Source organism: Schistocerca gregaria, chromosome X (assembly GCF_023897955.1).
Source record: "Schistocerca gregaria isolate iqSchGreg1 chromosome X, iqSchGreg1.2, whole genome shotgun sequence".
Lineage (NCBI taxonomy): Eukaryota > Metazoa > Arthropoda > Insecta > Orthoptera > Acrididae > Schistocerca > Schistocerca gregaria.
In genome coordinates this window covers 456,169,492-456,186,831 of record NC_064931.1, presented here as the reverse complement: position 1 = coordinate 456,186,831, position 17,340 = coordinate 456,169,492, and the positions used below count along the sequence as shown (strand labels likewise).

Genomic DNA, 17,340 nt, shown 5'->3' with positions numbered 1-17,340 from the left:
TGAATTACCTGAGACTACACATTAAGGTTCAATTAGGTTACGCAGGGTCAAATTGATTGAACTATATGAAAGAAAATCGTCATAACTTCTGAACGGCTTGCGTTAGGACATTCAAATTGCAAGTTTGGCCGCGGGGCTTGATGGGAAGTAGTATGCGCTGTATGGACGAAGCCCACTTTTATATGGACGAGTTCGCCAATAAGAAAAACTGGCGCATTGGGGGACTGAGAATCGGCATTTCCCGATCGAAAACTCTCTTCACTCTCAAGGGGTGACTGTGTGGTGTATAATGTCCAGTCACGGGATAATCGGTGCGATACTCCTTGATGGGACGGTGACTACCTCACAGTACGTGAAGGTTTTGGAAGACAATTTCATCCCCATTATCCAAAGTGACCCTGATTTCGACAAAATGTGGTTCATGCAAGACGGAGCTCAACCCCATCGAAGCAGGAGAGTGTTTGATGTCCTGGAGGAACACTTTGGGGACTGCATTCTAGCTCTGAGGTACCCAGAGGCACTAGCATGGGTCTCGATTGGCCACCATATTCTCCGGATATGAACACATGCGATCCTTTTTGTGGGGCTATATTAAACACAAGGTGTACAGCATTAACCCCAAAAGCATTGCTGAGCTGAAAACAGCCATTCAGGAGGTCATCCACAGCGTCGATGTTTCGAGCTTCGGCGGTCATGCAGAATTTCACTATTCGTCTGCGCCACATCAGCCTCAATGATGGCAAGCAAATCGAATATGTCATAACCTAAATCCTAATATCTGTAGTGACATTTACATGTTGAATAAAGGGTGTCACGCCACAGTTTGTAACTAATTAACTTTTTTTATATATAGCTTAATAATTGACACCCTAACACGTTAAAAGAGAACTGTGGCGAAGAAGTTCATCACTTCACTCTGAATGGCGACAGGAAAAAATATGGTGCCCTATTTGCTGCAAATTATGTTCATGTTTCTCAGATGAAGATTGGGGAGAAAATCTTTTGGCAAGTTTCCATTCCAGTCGTTCACTATCAAAAATACAATGGCGTACAAGATCCCGCCAGAACTGCAACAAAACTGGCGATTCACTTTCATCTGAATTGTTCACCAATTCTCATTTCTTGATCCTCAGCCAGTTAAGGATAACGGCTACATTTCTCTTACTTAAGGGTTTAATTTTGCTTCTTTCGCCAATACACAGCATAAATTACACAAACTCACTTTTCAATAGCTATTGCGACAGAATCTTGAAACAGAGTGTCTTATTAAACAAGCAGCGGGCGGCCAGAGAGGTCATTGTTTCATGGAAAGCCTCAATGTGGCGGTTTGCAGTAACAAAAGACCAGAAATTTCACATTCATAACCATTAGGTAGACTTGCCTCCCCGGCGTGTATGTTGGCAAAAATTCAGCTAGTCCTCCGTACCCTTGAACAAGCTATAAGACAACAGAGAAATTGTGTTTATGATTGAAATATGATGAATGAGTTAACAGATTTTCGTGCTGTAACATGTTTCTTGTCAAAAACTCCTACACAACTGAAAACTGTTTCCTCTAAAAATTGGAAGCGTTGTGTTGTCACATACCACATGTAGGTAAATGTGTTCCAGACACTTCCATATCGCTGCACACAAGTCATAAACGATCTTGGACACCGTTCTTCGGCACATCCGGTAGCTTACAGCAATAACTGTAACAACACTACCATCCTTAAAGTGCATGAAATGCGTAACAAGACAATTCTAGTTAGGCCTAATAAGAGCGGATAGCTGGTTCTTTATTTTAGCTTCATTATATTTTAACACCAGTTCATTCACCCTTTCTGGCATTCAACAAGTAACAGGGCAAAACTGTAAAACGGCGCAAATTACTCACATTGCGAGTGCCTCGTCTTTTCTTAATAAGCAGACTACTTCAAAGTAGATGTAAAACAAATCGTAGGGCTATAGATAGACTAATGCAGAACGGAACACGTTTGACTGTCAAGGGGGCAATGCTTGAAGCTTCACGGTCTTTCGTAGCAGAATATTATTGAAAGGTGTCTCACAAAACCCAAAGAAATTATTATTATATGTAAAAGCTGTTAGTGGTGCGAATTTTATGGTCCCAACACTCATCGACGAGGCAGGAACTGAAATTGAGAGTAGCAAAGCAAAATCAGAAGCAGAAATACTGAACTCTGTTTTCAAACGTTTCTTTACAAAAGAAAATCCAGGAGTATTGCCACACTTTAATTCTCAAATCACTGTAAGCATGAGTGATATAGTAGATACTGGTGCCACTGGTGCTGAGAAACAAATGAAATCGATGAAATTGAACAAAATTCCTAGGCCCGGTGAAATCCACCTTAGATCCTATACCTAATTTTCTGCTGAATTACGTCGTATTTAACACATAATCTATCGTAGATCGCTCGAATAAAAATCCCTCCCTAGTAGTTTTACGAAAGCACAGGTCACACCTATATTTAAGAAGACTAGCAGAAGTAGGTCATAAAACAGCCGGTCAATACTATTACCGTCCTTTTCTTGTAGAAACTTAGAACATATTCTGATTTCAGATGTAATGAGATATCTCTAACAGGATGACGTCCTCAATGCCAACGAGAATCGATTGCGAAAACACCGAGTATGCGAAACTCAACTCACTCTTTTCTCGCGTGGCGTCCTTAAAAGTCGTGCAAAGCATGCAGCTCAATACCAAATCTATGCTTATAATAGAAAGTACGATCGCATAGGCCAGTGGTCGCTAAACTGCTTCCCGCGGGCCGTATGCGATCCGAATCAAGTATTCTTGCGGCCCTATTCTCGCCCATGTTCTATAACACTATGCATCCAACATCAGCTAACCGAATTTTCAGATGTGCTCACAATGTTAAGAGCATCTTAAGACTGTAGTGTTCTCAATTAGTAACAAATAAAAAATACTTACAAGGACAGCAATATTTTAATATGCTCTTTATTTTAATCTGCGTTTGTGAACTGGGACGTTAGCTAAGTAAAGTTGACCGCTTACCTTAGGGATAGAGTAGTAAGTAACGCGGCAACTACGGCATTAGAAAATGTGAGGGGGTGGGGAAGTTTTATTGTTCATCTACCTTTGCTGACAACTCATGGCCGTGTGTGCCTCGTACCGATCAAGTGGTTTGAGTATATATTTCAAACGGAAGTAACGTGGAATTGTGAATGCGGATTGTAGAGATGGCCATCTTCAAAGGCAGTGAATGCGCATTATAGAGATGGCCGTCTTCAAATGCAGTGCATGTTTGTAACAAGGAAACTGAAATTAAATTAAATCTCTTGTACTACAACATAATGAGTAGAAGAAAAACTACATTCGAAACATTCAGTAAATATCTGTGATAGTGACGTATGTTGCATAATGTATTTAAATACAAGCACCTTTACTGTAATTAATCAATTAATCATCTGTTCACACAACACAACAACACTTCATCAGGCAATTACAATATCACAGCTTTGGTGTCTCTGAGGATTGTAGCATTCTGAAATGGAAACCAGTCGATACGAAATGTTCTGAGTGGTCAGACTTGTAACGATCAGTACTCAGCAGCCGGCAGCCAACTTACTTCACCCTTACTTTAGCTGGTCTATTGGTAGCTCATAATATACTATTTGTTTAGACTGCCAGTCAGTAATATGATATATATGCGGCCCGAGATCCCGCCCCACAATTTCAGTGTTAGCTCTTCAAGAAAAAAAGTTTGGAGACCACTGAATAGGCTATCATGCGAAATTTATGACTGGATTGAGGATCTCTTGTTAGGGAGGAAGCATTATGTTGCCTTGAATGGAAAGTAATCGACAGATGAAGAGGTAACTTCAGGTGTACCGCACGGAAGAGTGCAGAGGCCCTTGCTACTCATTTTGTGTATTAATGTCCTCACAGATCATGTTAATAGTAACCTAAGACTATATGCAGATTATGCAGATATCTGTGACGAAGGACTGTATGAAAATGTTGCATGAATATTGAAACCGATCTTAATGCGATATTAGAGTGGTGCAATGATTGGCAACTTGTTTTAACTCTTCAGAAATGCAAAACTGTGCACTTCACAAGACGAAAAGCGAAATATCCTATGACTACAGTAACAATGACTCACGACTGGAGGTGGAAGCGACGTTTAAACCCTGATCCGATCATTCCTTCCATCACAGTTGGAATCGGTCAACTCGTACAAATACGTGGGTGTAGCAATCGAAGACTTGAAATGGAGAGACGTCTACAGACGTTAAAGTAACCTCTGGCGTGCCACGGGGGAGTGTTATGGGACCATTGCTTTTCACATTACATATAAATGACCTAGTAGATAGTGTCGGAAGTTCCATGCCGCTTTTCGCGAATGATGCTGTAGTATACAGAGAAGTTGCAGCATTAGAAAATTGTAGCGAAATGCAGGAAGATCTGCAGCGGATAGGCACTTGGTGTAGGGAGTGGCAACTGACCCTTAACATAGACAAACGTAATGTATTGCGAATACATAGAAAGAAGGATCCTTTATTGTGTGATTATATGATAGCGGAACAAACACTGGTAGCAGTTACCTCTGTTAAATATCTGGGAGTATGCGTGCGGAACGATTTGAAATGGAATGATCATATAAAATTAATTGTTGGTAAGGCGGGTACCAGGTTGAGATTCATTGGGAGAGTCCTTAGAAAATGTAGTCCATCAACAAAGGAGGTGGCTTACAAAACACTCGTTCGACCTGTACTTGAGTATTACTCATCAGTGTGGGATCCGTACCACATCGGGTTGACGGAGGAGACAGAGAAGATCCAAAGAAGAGCGGCGCGTAGGGTTATTTGGTAAGCGTGATAGCGTTACGGAGATGTTTAGCAAACTAAAGTGGCAGACTCTGCAAGAGAGGCGCTCTGCATCGCGGTGTAGCTTGCTCGCCAGGTTTCGAGAGGGTGCGTTTCTGGATGAGGTATCGAATATATTGCTTCCGCGTACTTATACCTCCCGTGGAGATCACGAATGTAAAATCAGAGAGATTCGAGCGCGCACGGACGCATTCAGACAGTCGTTCTTCCCGCGAACCATACGCGACTGGAACAGAAAAGGGAGGTAATGACAGTGGCACGTAAAGTGCCCTCCGCCACACACCTCCGCCACACACCGTTGGGTGGCTTGCGGAGTATGAATGTAGATGTAGATGTAGAAATGAAAAAGGCTCTAAATGCCGAAAGCATGAATTTGAGGTAAATGAGGTTTAAGCATATGTATTAATTGTCATAATTGAACTATTAATGTGTTTTATTCGAAAGTTAAGTATATTATGGATCTAGTTTCCAGTGGAAATTACAAACATTGAATTGTAACAGTATGAAGAATTTACTGAAAGTGGAAATTTAATGAAAAGCTCGAAGTGTCAGTAAACGGCAAAAACATAGCAGAAAGGCATCATGCTTTTGTAAAACTGTATGTGTTCATCGTTTGTCAGTTAGAGCATCTTTTCCGTTAAGTATTTCTCCTTTGCTTCACAAATGTGGCTTCCAACAACCAGGGCAAGTAGCTGCATTTTATTGACGTCCTCTACTCGTACATGTTTTCTCAAAATTGTGATACATTCGCGGTCCTCCTGGTCTTAACTACACAAGGCTTATGTTTGCGCAACCATAACCACTGTACTTCGAACGTGTCTACAGTTGCTGTGTTTATATTAAAATCTGGTGCTTTCTTTAAAGCTAAGAAGTCAGATGCATTCATGTTACTGGCGATAAATGGCCGTATTTGTTTTGATTGCTGTATCACGTCCTTTACCTCTTCTGTAAAAATACAGTTGGCAACTCAACAATAGACAGTCTGCCCAGTTATGGTGTAGGTTACCGATCAGTAATGAGACTTACCTCCTGTGCTGGACGAGATTTTGCAGGAACACATTTGTTACTTTATCCTACATATTCATTTCCTCAGTGTTTCAGCTTTCTTCTCGTTGCTGCCACAGTACCTTCCCGATCGTCTTTTCTTTCCACTGAAACTGTTATAAATACCTGTTGCCTGCGCTGTTTTATCTAACACTGAGGAGTAAGCTCGCGGAACATAGAACCTTTCGTATCTTAACAGAAGTGGCTGTTAAACCGCATACCAGCTGTTAATTCAGTCGTGGCACTTTGAGCATCTTATACGTTATTGCGTTTATCATGTAGATCTTATGTCCCAAAAAACTTCGAAATTCTTTATTATGGAACTATTTCCAATCTTCAATTTACAGTGATACGAATTGGTACGATCACATTTGCTCAGTCGTAGCAGGTGGCAAAGTTCGGTTGACCGTTATAACACTAGAGAAATGCAATCAGTCTACAAATAATATTGCTTACAAATCACTTGTTCGACCCATCCTGGAATATTGCTTAAATGTGTTTGATCCGTATCGGGCATGACTGACAGAGGATACTGAACATATACAGAGAAAAGCAGCACTAATTGTCGCAAGTTTGTTCAATTCACGAGAGAGAGTCACTGAGATGCTGAAGAAACTGAACTGGCAGATACTTCAGGATGGATGCAGACTACCTCGAGAAAAACTGCTTGCAAAGTTTCAAGAACCAGTTGTAAAAAATTAATCCAGGAATGTACTGCAACCTCCTACGTATAGCTCCTATGGGGATGGCTAGGACAACTTTGCACTCATTACGAACACAGGTGTTTAACCCACCCAATACCAAGGGGGGAGGTCTCACTTGCCCCAAAGAATGTCATATTCAACATTTTCAGGTTCAGGACATTACTGACCTATCAGTAACCCTTTAAAAGTATGTTGTGAGTAAAACTAACAACAATTAACGAAATTTCCATATTTTTGTGTGGGCACAAAGTATCTCCACAATTTCTCTTGATAGTACATGATAATGAAAGTGAGTAGATATTGACAACAGTATGCTAAAAGACATTTTCATGTTCCCGATCCTACTAACACATCAGTAACTCTTCAAAAATTATGTTGTTAATATAAGGGGAAAAGCCTTGGTATTGCTACAGTTAATCAATCACTCTCTCCCGCTCTCGCTACGTGAATGGAACGAAGAAATGCGACAGTACAACGATCATTGCAAATGATTTCGTAGAAAAGGTATCACAGAAAGTTTACGAAATACTCAGCGAGACGGGGATATAATTGGTAAGCAGAAGAAAAATTCAGATGTCAATAAGATAACATAAACAGCTATGAAGATAGGTATAAATAACTGATGCTTCTCATGCGACTGTAGGGGAAAAAAGCTATTTGTAGCTACTTTTGATGGCTGTGTATTTTTAAACAAAGATATGCTAGAATCAATAAGTAAAAACCTTTCAGATTACATGTGAACACAGCTAGACATTTTATGTACACCAGTCTTCAACATCACCCTCCTCTTTGAAGAAACTGGGGGCCATAACGAGAGGGTAATTCTTTTGCATCATCGGAATCTTTCGTAACCTGCTTCTCCGGAGAGAGACCGTCATTCCGCATATATGCAATAAAAACGAAAAGTATGTTTACGCTTCCCGAATAATACACAGAATAGACAGATTTGCAGTAGTCGCTGTACGCAGTGCTGTATTCAGCAACAGCGTTGATATTCGTATCTTTCATACGCTGGCCAATGCCTGGCTCAGTGTAAGTGCTTTGCGCAGCAGATGTGAAGCACTGACCTCCTACGCCTTCCGCTTCCGCGTGGAGTTTTTCAAGGCCGCGGTGAAATTATTCAGTATTACACCGTCAAATATCTTTGACTAATGTTTTATAAATCCTAGGGCCATGCTCGTCCTCTCATAAAAGATACAGAAGATATAGTAAAAGCAGTGCCGAGCATAGGCAAATATTTTATAGAAGTTTTCATTTTTTTTAACGGAAGATCATTGATGGTTAGGTTATTGTGCAGTGTAACACGGGCCACGCCGGCAGAAGCGGAACAAAGCTGACGGGGGTGTGGCTTGCGATAGCAGCGAGCCGGCGATTGGCCGGTGCTGCAGGAAGGAGCAGAGCTTCACTCCACCCACCCACTCACCTCGCCGGCGACGACGCAGTACCGTGGTTGGCAGCCATTCGTTAGTAGTGCATGTGGCACCGCCGTGTTGCGAGCTGTCTGTGCTAACGAAAGGTAAGAACACTTTTCCTGATACATTTTCTACACAGTTGTTGGAATAACGACATGCGTACATAATATTAGAAAAGGGAGGAAAGTTCGAAATGTCGAAGAGTAAGCTGTTACACAGCAGTTGATGTCAGCGAGCTTTAGCTGATAATGATTTAATTATAATCCACAACAATCGCATGACAGTCACTCGTGATCTGAAAAAAGCTTGAGGCAGGAAATGACAATACGCTTTTACATTTATTACTAGTCGGGAGTGGCCACACTACGGTCGCTGGTTCGAATCCTGCCTGGGGCATGGATGTGTGTCATGTCCTTAGGTTAGTTAGGTTTAAGTAGTTCTATTTTCCAGGGCATTGATGGCCTCAGATGTTTAGTTCTATTTTCCAGGGCATTGATGGCCTCAGATGTTAAGTCCCATAGCGCTCAGAGCCATTTGAACCATTTGAGAGTGGCCATTATCGAAGTAGTGAGCTCCGTGGACGAAATTCGTGCTTGTTGGCCAAAGATGTGCCGGTGCAGGTCTGATTTTGCGGAACGCAAATACATTTTCGTTTTCATGTGTGTTTCGGCTGCTAAGTACTCGGTTCTTTGTGAACAGTTTGTTGGTTTCTTGTACCGTCGTCATCTGTCTAACCGAAAACTGCGTAGCTTGTTTATTCCAGACATGTGGTTTAAGTAGTTCTAAGTTCTAGGGGACTGATGACCACAGCAGTTGAGTCCAATAGTGCTCAGAGCCATTTGAACCATTTGAATTCATGAGTTGAGGTCCGCAAGGATCGCCCAATAGTAAATCACACTACATGTCCATAATATTAAAGTAGGCGAGCAAAAAAATTAGAAAGCGTCTATGCGCCTCTCAGTAATAATACTGGTTGAAGAACAGTTCTGAATTTGGTGACCTACGTCAAGATATTATTCTATAAAGCGATCGTATGGTTTCTTACGACGTTGCTAATTCGTATACCGACGTGTTTGCTGAAGACGTTTCAGGTACTGTGAAGAACTTTTTCGCTCAAGGGAAAGTCAACGCTGCTGAAGTAATCGCATTCGAAGATTTACTGTATCTTGTGTTTTAGTTATTTTAAATTTAACGGACAAATATTTTTCCTGATTTATCAATAAGCTTTTGGATATAACAATAAAAACCGCTCGTCTTATTATTGTTGTACAGTCCTGATATATTAATCACTTTGTGAAACATACACTGAAGTTCATAACGTGGGCTTAATTATCATTTTCGCAAGAGAAATAGAAATGTATCTTTTGAACTTTTGATAACAACAGTAACTGAAGTGATCTTTGCTTCGGTGCCGGCCGATGTAGGCGTGCGGTTCTAGGCGCTTCAGTCCGGAACCACGCTGCTGCTACGGTCGCAGCCTCGAATCGTGCCTCAGTCATTAGTTAGGTTTAAGTAGTTCAGAGTCTAGAGGGGACTGATGACCTCAGATGTTAAGTCCCATAGTGCTCAGAGCCATTAGAACCTGTTTTTCTTTTTTTTTTTTTTTGCTTAGGTTTACAGGCGAAAAACTTCAACGAATTTGCCTGGTAATCTTCACTTCTCACCATTGGTTAGAAATTTGGCGTTGTTTCTGTACTGTAAATGTCTTTTTTTTTAGATTACTATATGCTGTCTTTGAATGTGTAAAGATGTATAATTTTAATTTAGTTTTGCGTCTGTGCGTGTTTTCCTCTAATAAGCAATTTTCGACAAATTTTAAAATAAGTGAATGAAAAGCATGCACTGGGTTTGGCAATTCTGTTGAAGCATGTGAGCAGCAAGAAGTATTTTAAAGGACGGTCGCCTCTCGAAGATTTTTAGGCCCTGTAGTTTACGTGAGTGAGGTATGGGATGGGCATTGTTGCCGAAATGAACGTTTGAGTGATGGGCATTGTCGTCAGAATGAACCTTTAATTCGACAGCGGACGTGTAATGTTGTCAAATGTCCCAACAGATTAAAACAGGCCTTTTGGAGGCACTGCTATTCGTTTTGAATACTCAGTGGGTTTGCTTATTGTCTGCAACAAGTTCCGTGTTGCTTACAACACAACTTCCCAACAGTGATTACTGGTACGTTTAGTGATTTAGGTGCTTAGCTTAAGACATTCCGCACCTGTAGAAGACTGAAGTTACAGCTTCAGTTACTCGCTTCGTTAAAGTACCACACCTACGGTTATTGTCAAAAGTACGATCGTATAGGGTATCAAGTGAAACCTGTGACTGCATTGAGGACTTTTCAGTAGGGAGGACGCAGCACGTTATCTTGGATGGAGAGTCATAGTCAGATGTAGAAGTAACTTCTGGTGTTCCCCTGCGAAATGTGTTGGGAGTTTTGCTATTCATACTGCATATTAATGACCTAGCGAGCAAGTTAAACAGTATCCTCAGACTTTTTGCAGATGACGCAGTTATCAATAACGAAATACTGTCTGAAAGAAGCAGCATAAGTATTCAGTCAGATCTTGATAAGATTTCAGAGTGGCGCAAAGATTGGCAAGTTGATTTGAATGTTCAAAAATGTAAAATTGTGCACTTCATAAAACGAGAAACCATAGTACACCATGACTATGATATCAGTGAGTCACTGTTGCAGTCGGCCAGCTCATACAATGCCTGGGTGTAACACTTTGTAGGGATATGAAATGGAATGATCATATACGCCCAGTTGTGGCTAAAGCTAGTGGTAGAGTTCTGTTTATTGGCAGAATACTGTGGAACTGCAAACAGTCTGCAAAGGAGATTCCTTACAAATCACTCGTGCGGCCGGTTCTACAGTATTGCTCAAGTGTGTGGGACCCATACCATATAGGACTAACAGGGATTATTGAACGTGTACAGAGAAGGGCAGCACCAGGTTTGTTTGATCCGTGAGGGAGTGTCAGTGAGGTACTGAAGAAACTAAAGTCACAGAGTCGGGTAGATAGACGTAAACTATCCCGAGAAAGTCTACTAACAATGTTTCAAGAACGGGCTTTATATGATGACTCTAGGAATATACTACAACGTATACATATCGCTCACACAGGGATCCTGAGGATAAGATTAGAATAATTACAGCACGAATAGAGGCATTCAATCTTCCCGCCCTTTATACGTGAATGCAATGGGAAGAACCCCTAGTAACTGGTACAGTGGAACGTACCCTCTGCCATGAACTTCGCAGTGGTTTGCAGAATATAGATGTAGATGTTGGAGTCATTAATGTCCTTAACAAAACTGAGCTATCAAAGCAATTGAATTATGCTCCTACAAACAAAGGTTCTTAAGCAGCCAATGTATTTTCTGATTCCTCTGTCGCATTATATCGAAATAGTTATTTACAAGAGAACATTAATGTTCATCCGCCTTTTCTTCAACTGCCACGCAGTCACTTTGACTGATTTACGGCTGTGGCAGTTACCCTTCGTGTAATACTGACAGTGGCAACCGTTAAAAAGAGTAATGGTACTTAATAATACAGTTTCAGTTGTAACATGTATTGTAGTCCTTTACTAGCATTGTTAGGCGTATGCTATTTGTAAAGGCTTTTGAATTTGGTTAAGCAAAGCAGTTATTTCAAGTGACTGACCCAACTAATCATAGGAGGACGAACACTTTAACATGGATTCCAAATCACAGTGCAACCCGGCATTTTTCACATCGACAAGAACCTGGGATTTATCAGTAATCGAACCTGAATCTCTGGATTTATTGGCTGCCTCTTTACCATTGAGCCACCGAATCCTATCTTGTAAATTTATTTATAAGTCCATCTGGGTGGAAAGTGTCACATCTAATTTTTAGTGGAGTATTTTAGTCTTTTTCTTATACTGACTAATACGAATCAAGTCCATTTCGGCCATTCCATGACAGGTGGCCTAATTCTGATAAAAGTTGCCGCATGACCATCACGGATTTTGATGAATTTTTTTTTTGTGTGAACATTCTCACATGTTCCCAGTTAACACTGATAAAGTTTTACTTGAGCCAGTTTAATACTTGCAGAGATATAGTCATTTGTTTGACACCACAGCGCAGCCACCAACAGTGCACACCAGAGTTTTCGGCAATTTGCAGACACAATATCTCCCGTAATGTTGTCATGAAAGTAACAAAACTAAGCGACCTTGTACAAATTTTTGCGCTCTGTTCATCGAATTCATAAAAAAAGTTAGCCTGAACGATTTGCATGTGGATAATTTGAAGTAATGTCGGATGAAAAATTAGACACTCAAAAACATGTGAATTGTGGCTTTTTATATCTCCGGAATTAATTGCGGGTTACACCTGAAACTTCACTTGTAATAGCTTACCAATACAAGGTCCTAGAATATAAAATTTTAGTCTCCTCCTGCTTTCCGATAGTTTACAAATTGAGGGCGACAATGACAATTTTTCTAACAAACTCCACTATGGCTACTTTTGTGCACCTTTTACAAAACAAATGTCTGCTTCCAACTCTTTTAAACTGTATTCATTAGAAAGACCAAGTTTTAAACCACCTAAAAAACAGTATTTGGTTTTTCAGTGCGAGCTAATAACAGCTCTAAGAAAGAACGACAAGGTGGAGGTGCGTTGAAAATGGACTCATATTCCGCTGGTTCTAAGATTAAATCTGACAGTTTTTACTATGTTCTACAGTTGTTTAATAGTGTCTGTGGAAGATAATGTCAGATTTTCTGATGACTAGGAAATGAGGTTGAGTCATAAAAATTGCAAGTAATTAGTCATTTTGGCATTTTTACAGCACTCACCTCTACAAAATTCTTTTTATAAAAAATGAAGTGGGATCAGGAAGCCAATAAAAAGAACAGTTTTCTCCTTTTTGTAGTGCTAATAATCTGAGGTAATCACATAAGAAAAGTGTAATTTTTTGGGTTCTGTCTTACCAAAATTTCTTCCCAAACAATCCCATCAGTGACATCAACTAGTCGGCAGTATAGTTATCCTCATGACAGTGTACTGCTAATTAATGAAACCTGTAAAAAAATTCAAGCTTAGGATCGTAAAAGGAACCTCTTCTGGTTTTAGCTTCTGACACTTCTAGAAACGTATCATCACCTTGGTATCCCGTGTAAAGAAACCCTTATCAGGTTTTGGAACCTGTGGTCAAGAAACTCATCCTTGGCAGCTGTTTCACAGCTATTAGGCTTGGCTCCAATGGCAATGAGGATTCTGGTTTTCTCACTTTAAAAGGAACCAGCACTGGTTAAATCGCCCAGGGCCATACCAACACATTTATAAAGCTTTTGATGTGCGCACTAATGTTCCACATCAACCCGAAACTATGTTAACCCAAAGAACGCTATACCTTAAACCGGAATTAAACTAACAAATGAATAGCATTACACAATAAAAAAACGTACTAATAATTCTCTGTAACACGAATCCATCGCAAAAAATGTCAGGAATACTGCTGTGAACTTTACAAAAAATTACACAATTTGACAGTGGTGTAAAACGTACAGGCTTTTTATACAACGTGTGCTGCAGCTGTTATGCAACAGTTGTACTACAACAATCTCCAGTGCCTTGCTAATACACAGTTAAATTGTGAAGGTTATAGCCAATTTGATTCGGTAGAAATATGTCACGATGAATCGTAACAAAAGACACCCCTTTTTAAAGTTTTTCGTTATACGGACTTTCTCTCACTTCCTAGTTTTCAAAAGTTTTGGCACTGCCTTCCCCAGAGAGAAGTAAATAATCGTAGAACATATTAGAAGATGCCAGATTTATTTCGAGTGCCAGCGGAGTATGTGCGCATTTTCAGTGCACCTTCACACTGTCGTCTCTTTTTAGGGCCTTACATGGTCGCATTGCAAAACCAAATATAGTCTTTAGATGGATTAGAACTTGATCTTTCTAGTTAAAATGTTTTAAAAGAGTTTGCAGAAGGCACTTTTATTGTAAATTTGGGCCAAAAATAGACATTTTAGACGTTTTGTAGAAAAATCATCGACTTTGCCCTTAGTTTGTAAACTACTGGAAAGCAGTAGCAGAATGAGGTTGTAAGATCTTGAGTTGGTAGATTATTACGCGCAAGGTTTCAGGAGCATTCTGCAATTACTTCCGGAGATAGAAAAAGGTAAACTTAACATTTCTTCCGAGTGTCTATTTTTTTTTTTTTTGCCGATTTTGCTTCAAATTATCCATACGCAAATCACCCAAGAAATTTTTCTTTATTATTTCGCTTAAGAGAGTGCAAAACATGGCACAAGATAACAAAATTTTGTTTCTATCAAGAAAATATTACCAGAGATATTATGTCTCATAGTTGCCGAAAACTCACGGGTGCACTATCGATAGGTGTACTATGGGATCAAACAAATGACTGTATTTCCGGAAGTATTGAATTAATGATCGCGATACTTTAGCAGTGTTCTTTGGGAGTATGTGTGATTGTTCGTACAAAATTTCATCAAAATCCGTGGTGAATATGCCGGAACTACTAGACCACTAGCCACGGAATGACCCCATTATAGAGGATGTACGTACAGGACTGGGCCAGTTTCAAAAAACTAATGACCTATCAATATTCACCGTACGGGGCTACAACGTCCACCATCAGCAATGGCAAATATCTTAACTTCGCCATGTGTAAGTTGTAAATACAGATCAAAACGCGTTCAAGTTTTACAGACATACCAGAATCAGTCGTGGTGCTCTAATCTCTGCACATTGCTACAAGGCGCCTTGTTAAAACATTGAGAGAGAAGAAGGGTTAAATATTCATTCATGGTGACGCACATACATTGAAACGTGTGGGTGAAGGCTTTGAAAATAATAAATGTTTTTTGAGCCTAGTGGATCCCAGTTCTACTGTTGTATAACGTTGTCGTAAATGATGGGAAATAATACTGCGTTTGAACTAGCGTTTTGAGATAAGGATTGTGTGATTAAACACAGCGACGGTATGCGTCTTCGACCACAAGGAATGAGGCCGAATTACGCGTGTAATGTATCACTGGACTCCTTAGCTAGTGAATAAAACGTTTTACTGTCGTTAAGTACGACACCTTCCGACGAAGTGATACAGTCGTCTGCAGGGTGTGTACGACCCGGGACAACCGGTAGATCAGGGAAAAACTCGGGAATTTTTTCATCCGGGAGAAAACCGGGAAAACCCAGGTATTTTTTTTTTTAGAATTCCGGGATGTTTTTTGTTTAGTTTTCAGTTATTTCTTTGTTATTTTGACTGGTAAGACGCAGTACTCTGACAAAGTGTATTACTGTATCCCGTTCCTGCAGAATAATATTGCAACAACAAAACATGAACGAGAGGGGAAAAAAAAACTTAAGTTGCAAAGGAAACGCGCATGTGCTCGAAACAAAAGCGTCTGCCAACAACAAAGTGTGTCAGAGGCTTTAGGAAGACTGTGCCATGCTTCATAACAACAAATTACCACCGATGGGCGTGACGTCACGACTGTTTACATTACATTCGTTTGAGCAGTTGCTAGCGGGCTCAAGCGCATGCGCAGTTGAGTCGCGCATGTGTAGTACCTTCGCCCGCTTCTGGCTACAGAAGTGTGGTTGTTAGCAGTGTAAGCAGTAGCAGCAAGAATAAAAAATGCTAGGACATAAGGATTGAAGAAATGTGCATTTTAATTTTTGGCGTCCTACCTCAAAACGATCGAGGGAGGAAAGGGGGGGAGGGGACCACTATCTATTAAGTGTTTAATTCCACACTGTTGGCTGGTTTCAACTGTCCGCTATATTTCAAAAGTGCATCTTTTTATCTTATAGCTCGTATGGCATTATGCCATAATATCTGGACATACAAATGTGCACTGTAAGCCAATTTCTTTCTATTTTAGTAAAAATGTTCAAATGTGTGTGAAGTCTTATGGGACTTAACTGCTAAGGTCATCCATCAGTCCCTAAGGATGCATACTACTTAACCTAAATTATCCTAAGAACAAACACACACACCCATGCCCAAGGGAGGACTGAACCTCCGCCGGGACCAGCCGCACAGTCCATGACTGCAGCTCCTTAGATCGCTCGGCCATTTTAACATGCTTCACAAAATACCGATGCTCTTGGAATATCCTCTGATGTCTTCTTTCTTTTATGACGTAATGTAAGATCTTTTAATGCTTCACACGTACGAACATACGGGCTTCCTGTGTCATAGTAGTTGCGCAAGCGCGGTGTCGCCTATTATCTTGCGCTCTCTGGCAACTGCTGAAACGAACCTATTTCTAAGAGGTCGCGGGAAAGTATTGCGAATGGTTGTTTGAAAAGCGTTAGTTTCAAAGTAACTTGCTTTTATATAAGCTGAACAATGTGCGAGAATGTACGATCAATTTTTTTACGTCACAGAGAGTATGACTTTCATGCAAATACCAACTCTTTGACGACGACAATTAAGAAAAATTTCGAGTCCATAAAATCACACATTTACGTAATTATTAAAAAGTTTACTGGCACATTTGTGTGATATATCTTAAAGCATAACACGAGAAAACAAACAAAAAAAATACAGTATTATATGTGGAAGCTTAGCTTCTCTTGCAGCTTCTCAATCTTAGAGACCAATACTATATGTGAAAGCTTTGCTAAGTATATTAATTTAAACCATTAACTTCTCCAATTTGTGTTCACGCGCTACTTAACAGTGATACTGCTATTGGCTGACTACGTCACGTGTCCTATCTGTCATCGGCTGGCGAGACCACATAACATGAGCTATGACTGGCTTACCAAAGCGCATCGCAATATCGATTTCAATGCTAAGGAAAGTAACATGTGGTGTTTGGTGGAATTCAAATTTATACTTTCGTAAAACGAAAATATGCAGCGCGCATATTGCTGCACATCAAAGATCGCTTCAAAACTTTTTTTTTTTTTTTTTTTTTTTTTTTTTTTTTTTTTTTTTTTTTTACTGAGTTTGGTTTGCTAAAGGGCCGGGAAATTTTACGCCGTTGTATAAAACCATAACCATTCAAAGGATTGATAAGTTTTAATGTTCCGAGGAAATGAATACTGTCACTTAACACGGAAAGAGTGTATTTACCCCGGGAGAAAATGTATTTTTAACCCGGAAAATCCCGGGATTTTTTTTTCCTTGTCTGCGTATACACTCTGGTCTAGTACAACAGTAAGATGGATCATTTCCAATCTCGGCGTACAGAGATGTTTCAGGTAGGCTACCTGGAAAAATTACGATTTATGAACTGGTCAGTTTTATAAAATGAGTCGTAATGCAAGAGCGTATACAAAGATTGAAATAGCTTTGTATTTCGT

The 17,340-nt window shown here is 40.1% G+C and overlaps 1 protein-coding gene across 1 annotated transcript in view; it reads left to right on the top strand.

Annotated features, from left to right (window-relative positions):
- Nucleotides 1–17,340, top strand: part of LOC126299299 (filaggrin-2-like) — a 492,536-nt gene that overhangs the window by 78,422 nt on the left and 396,774 nt on the right. The window contains exon 2 of the mRNA XM_049991094.1: nucleotides 7,896–8,114. The gene's annotated coding sequence lies outside the window, so the exon portion shown is untranslated. The remainder of the gene's footprint in view (nucleotides 1–7,895; nucleotides 8,115–17,340) is intronic.